At 35.1% G+C, this 6,312-nt stretch overlaps 1 pseudogene; it reads left to right on the top strand.

The window, feature by feature from the left end:
- Positions 1-5,733: 5,733 nt before the first annotated feature.
- LOC131820717 (U6 spliceosomal RNA) lies at positions 5,734-5,850 on the top strand (annotated as a pseudogene).
- The last annotated feature ends 462 nt before the right edge of the window (positions 5,851-6,312 follow it).

The raw sequence follows: 6,312 nt of genomic DNA, 5'->3' as shown, positions 1-6,312 counted from the left end.
CTCATGAAAGAAATTGAGGAAGACACAAAGAAATGAAAAAATGTTCCATGCTCCTGGATTGGAAGAATAAATATAGTGAAAATGTCTATGCTACCTAAAGCAATCTACACATTTAATGCAATTCCTATCAAAGTACCATCCATCTTTTTCAAAGAAATGGAACAAATAATGCTAAAATTTATATGGAACCAGAAAAGACCTCGAATAGCCAAAGGGATATTGAAAAAGAAAGCCAACGTTGGTGGCATCACAATTCTGGACTTCAGGCTCTATTACAAAGCTGTCATCATCAAGACAGCATGGTACTGGCATGAAAACAGGCACATAGATCAATGGAGCAGAATAGAGAGCCCAGAAATAGACCCTCAAATCTATGGTCAACTAATCTTCGACAAAGCAGGAAAGAATGTCCAATGGAAAAAAGACAGCCTTTTCAATAAATGGTGCTGGGAAAATTGGACAGCCACATGCATAAAAATGAAATTGGACCATTCCCTTACACCACACACAAAAATAGACTCAAAATGGATGAAGGACCTCAATGTACGAAAGGAATCCATCAAAATCCTTGAGGAGAACACGGGCAGCAACCTCTTTGACCTCTGCCGCAGCAACATCTTCCTAGGAACAACGCAAAAGGCAAGGGAAGCAAGGGAAAAAATGAACTACTGGGATTTCATCAAGATCAAAAGCTTTTGCACAGCAAAGGAAACAGTTAACAAAATCAAAAGACAACTGACAGAATGGGAGAAGATATTTGCAAATGACATATCAGATAAAGGACTAGTGTCCAGAATCTATGAAGAACTTAGAAAACTCAACACCCAAAGAACAAATAATCCAATCAAGAAATGGGCAGAGGACATGAACAGACATTTCTGCAAAGAAGACATCCAGATGGCGAACAGACACATGAAAAAGTGCTCCATATCACTCGGCATCAGGGAAATACAAATCAAAACCACAATGAGATATCACCTCACACCAGTCAGAATGGCTAAAATCAACAAGTCAGGAAATGACAGATGCTGGCGAGGATGCGGAGAAAGGGGAACCCTCCTACACTGTTGGTGGGAATGCAAGCTTGTGCAGCCACTCTGGAAAACAGCATGGAGGTTCCTCAAAATGTTGAAAATAGAACTGCCCTATGAGCCAGCAATTGCACTATTGGGTATTTACCCTAAAGATACAAATGTAGTGATCCAAAGGGGCACATGCACCCGAATGTTTATAGCAGCAATGTCTACAATAGCCAAACTATGGAAAGAACCTAGATGTCCATCAACAGATGAATGGATCAAGAAGATGTGGTATATATACACAATGGAATACTATGCAGCCATCAAAAGAAATGAAATCTTGCCATTTGCAACAACATGGATGGAACTAGAGCATATCATGCTTAGCGAAATAAGTCAAGCAGAGAAAGACAACTATCATATGATCTCCCTGATATGAGGAAGTGGTGATACAACATGGAGGCTTAAGTGGGTAGAAGAAGAATAAATGAAACAAGATGGGATTGGGAGGGAGACAAACCATAAGTGACTCTTAATCTCACAAAACAAACTGAGGGTTGCTGGGGGGAGGGGGTTTGGGAGAAGGGGGTGGGATTATGGACATTGGGGAGGGTATGTGATTTGGTGAGTGCTGTGAAGTGTGTAAACCTGGTGATTCACAGACCTGTACCCCTGGGGATAAAAATATATGTTTATAAAAAATAAAAAATTAAAAAAAAAGAAAGAAAATGGGCAAAAGATATGGACAGACACTTCTCCAATGAAGACATACAAATGGCTATCAGACACATGAAAAAATGTTCATCATCACTAGCCGTCAGGGAGATTCAAATTAAAACTACATGGAGATATCACCTTACACCAGTTAGAATGGCCAAAATTAGCAAGACAGGAAACAAGTGTGTTGGAGAGGATGTGCAAAAAGGGGAACCCTCTTACACTGTTGGTGGGAATGCATGTTGGTGCAGCATCTTTGGAGAACAGTGTGGAGATTCCTCAAGAAATTAAAAATAGAACTTCCCTATGACCCTGCCATTGCACTCCTGGGTATTTACCCCAACGATACAGATGTTGTGAAAAGAAGGGCCATCTGTACCCCAATGTTTATAGCAGCAATGGCCACGGTCGCCAAACTGTGGAAAGAACCAATATGCCCTTCAATGGACGGAATGGATAAGGAAGATGTGGTCCATATACACTATGGAGTATTATGCCTCCATCAGAAAGGAGGAATGCCCAACTTTTGTAGCAACATGGATGGGACTGGAAGAGATTATGCTGAGTGAAATAAGTCAAGCAGAGAGAGTCAATTATCATATGGTTTCACTTATTTGTGGAGTCTAACAAATAGCATGGAGGACATGGGGAGTTAGAGAGGAGAAGGGACTTGGGGGAAATTGGAAGGGGAGGTGAATCATGAGAGACTATGGACTCTGAAAAACAATCTGAGGGATTTTAAGTGGCGGGGGGGTGGGAGGTTGGGGTATGGGGTACCAGGTGGTGGGTATTATAGAGGGCATGGATTGCATGGAGCACTGGGTGTGGTGAAAACATAATGAATACTGTTATGCTGAAATAAATTAAAAAAAAATGACAGTGCTGGATCAAAAATAAAATAAAATAAAATAAAAATAAAATACTTAATTTGAAAATTAAAAAAAAAACTGAGCTCTTTCATCCTTATTTATAGACCATCCTTCATGCTTCATAAGTATTCCTTCATTGTAAACTAACTAATAGTGTTTTTCACAGTGTATATAACTAAAATGGATTTTGTATTCTATTATTTCAGAGTTAGTTGCAGTTTCTACTTCCTTACTTCCTTTTTTGAAAAATAGATTAATTCTACAAAAAGTTTTTTCCAGCTTTATTGAAAAATAATTGACATATTATAATTTGTAAATTTAAGAAATTATTTCTTATAACACTGCAAACTTTTAACATTGTGTTAATTTTGTACAATTTGATAAATTGGTATACATCTGTATTGCAATATAATCTACATAAAAATGTTAATACATCTACTATCTCATATAGTTGCCTCTGTTTTTTATGCATGTATGGTAAGGAATTTTAAGATCTACTCTCTTAGCAACTTTTATGTATATAGTACAGTAGAGATAAACTTTAGAGGTCTTGTGGGTTTTGTTCCAGACCGCCTCAATAAAGTGATTATCTCAATAAACTAAGTCAAATCATAATTATTTTTTTTTTTGGTTTCCCAGTGCAAATAAAAAATTATGTTTCCCAGTGCATACAAAAAATAAACACCATACTGTACTGTTCAAAAGCATTATGTCTTTAAAGAAAAACAATGTATATACCTTAAGTAAACTAGTTCTGAGTTTTCAGTGGGTCATAATTACTGATCACAGATCACCATAACAAATACAATAATAATGAAAAAACTTGAAATATTGCAAGAATTACCAACATGTGACAGAGAGACACAAAATGAACAAATGTTGTTAGAAAAATGGTGGCAGCAGACCTATTTTATACAAGATTGCTATAAACTTTCAACTTGTAAGAATGTGATATATGCAAAATTTAATAAAGGGAAGCACAATTTTAAAAAGTATGTATATATTATTAACTATGACCATCATGCTGTACATTAGATCCCCAGAACTTTTTCCTATTATAAATGCAAGTTTGTGCCCTTTGACCACCTTATTCCACCCCAGGTTCACCCCTTGTCAACTCAACTCTAAGTTTCCATTAGTTTGCTTTTCCTTCAGATTCTTTATGTAAGGGATATCATAATACATAAATTAAAAAATATATAAAATCTTTGAAATATTTCACTTAGTATAATACCTTCAAGATCCATCCATGGTATTGTAAATGGCAGTATTTCTTAATTTTTCATGGTAGTATTCCATAGTATATATTTACCATACTTATTTTATTCATTCATCCATTAATGGATACTGAAATTATTTCCATCTCTTGCTTAGAGTTAATAATTTTATAATGAACATAAGAGTGCAGATATGTCTTCGAATAGTGACTTTGTTTCCTTTAGATATATACCTAGAAGTGGGATTACTGAATCATATGGTAATTTTACTTTTAATAATATGAATAGTCTCTATACTGTTTTCCATACAAATTTATATCCCTATCACAGTGCCTAAGTTCCCCATTTTACCCAATATTTACCAAAATTTGTTAGTTTTAATTTTTTGGTAGTATATATTCTAATAGGTAGTAATATCTTGCTGTGTTTTTCAGAGGTAAACAAAAACAACAACATAATGACTTTGCCCTGAGTTTTTTACATTGAGCACTTTTTAATGCTCCTGTTGGTCATTTATATAACTTTTTTGAAAAAAAAGTCTATTGAGATCCTTTTGCTGTTTTTTTAATTATATATTTTTTTCTCTTTGTATCTTTTGGTTATTAACCTCTTTTCAGATATAAGATTTGTAAGTATTTTCTTCCATTCTGTGGATTGTGTTGTCATTCCCCCCCCCTTTTTTTTGGCAATGCAGAAACTTTAGTTTTATGTAATACCATTTATTTATTTTTGCTTTTTTTGCTTGTGTTTTTGGTCTGGTATCCAAAAAACTATTGGCAAGACCAATGTCAAGGAGAATTTTTCCTATGTTTTCCTTTAGGAAATTTAGTTTCATGCATCACATTTAAGTCTTTAATCTATTTCAAGTTAAGATTTACGAGTGATATAAGGTTCCAGTTTCATGCTGGTTTATGTGACTATTCAGTTTTAAATATCATTTACTGAACAGACTATCTTTACCCATTACATATGTTGGCCCCTGACAAATATTAGGTGACTGTATAAAAGAATTTATTTCTGGACTCTCAATTCTGTTCTACTTGTTTATTGGTCTGTTTTTATGCCAGTATACTTTATTGTTTTGAGCATGAGGGCTTTGTAGTATAGTTTCAAATCAAGAAGTGTAATTTCACTTCTTCATTCTTTCTCAGAACTGCTTTATTTGTTGTCTTTTATGGTCTCATATAAATTTTAGGATTCTTTACTTACTTCTGTAAAAACACAATATTGGATTTTTTTAAAGATAATTTATTGGCGAGCCTGGGTGGCTCAGTGGGTTAAGCTGCTGCCTTCGGCTCAGGTCATGATCTCAGGGTCCTGGGATCGAGTCCCGTATCGGGCTCTCTGCTCAGCAGGGAGCCTGCTTCCCTCTCTCTCTCTCTCTGCCTGCCTCTCCGTCTACTTGTGATTTCTGTCAAATAAATAAATAAATAATCTTTTTAAAAAAAAGATTTTATTTATTTATTTGACAGAGAGAGATGACAAGCAGGCAGAGAGGCAGGCAGAGAGAGAAGAGGTAGCAGCTTCCTGCTGAGCAGAGAGCCTGATGCGGGGCTCGATCCCAGGACCCTGGGATCATGACCTGAGCCGAAGGCAGTGGCTTAACCCACTGAGCCTCCCAGGCACCCCTAACATTGGATTTTTGTTAGGAATTGAATTTACAGATGGTTTTCGGTAGTATGGACATTTTAACAATGTTAATTCTTACCATTCATAAATATGAGCTATCTTTCCATTTGTGTCTCCTTCAATTTCTTTATCAATATCATAGATTATGGGGTACAGATCTTTCATCTTCTTAGTTAAATCTTTTCCTAAGTATCTTATTATTTTTGATGCTATTGTGAATTAGATTGTTTTCTTTATTTTTTCAGATAGTTCATCATTAGAGTGTTAAAATGCTCCTGTCTTGTGCTTACTTTGGCAGCACATATACTAAAATTGGAATCATGCATAGAAGATTAGCATGATCATTGAGCAAGGATGACATGAAAAACTGTTAAAAAAATGAAACAAAACAAAATTCTTGTCTTTTATATATTGATCTTGTATTTGGCAGCTTTATTAAATTTGTTTATTCAAAAATTTTTGTGAAGTTTTTAGGATTCTTTTACATGTAAGTTCATGTTATCCAAAAAAAGAAAATTTTACTTCTTCCTTTTTTTTTTTTTTTGGAGTCTTTTATTTCTTTGTGTTCCTTGTTTCTCTGGCTAGGACATCCAGTACTATGTCAAATGAGAGTAGTGAAAGTGGACACACTTGTCTTTTTTCTGATCTTTATGGGGAAAACTTTGAAACTTTTTTGATTGAATATGAGATTAGCTCTGGGCTTGCAATATGTGCTTTTTCTTTAATGGATTTTTTAAATTATTTTTTTAAATTTTTTATAAACATATAATGTGTTTATATCGCTAGGGGCACAGGTCTGTGAATCACCAGGTTTACACATTTCACAGCACTCACCATCACTCACCATAGCACCTGCCCTCC

This window comes from Mustela lutreola, chromosome 18, assembly GCF_030435805.1.
Source record: "Mustela lutreola isolate mMusLut2 chromosome 18, mMusLut2.pri, whole genome shotgun sequence".
NCBI lineage: Eukaryota > Metazoa > Chordata > Mammalia > Carnivora > Mustelidae > Mustela > Mustela lutreola.
This window is presented reverse-complemented; position numbering and strand designations above follow the sequence as displayed.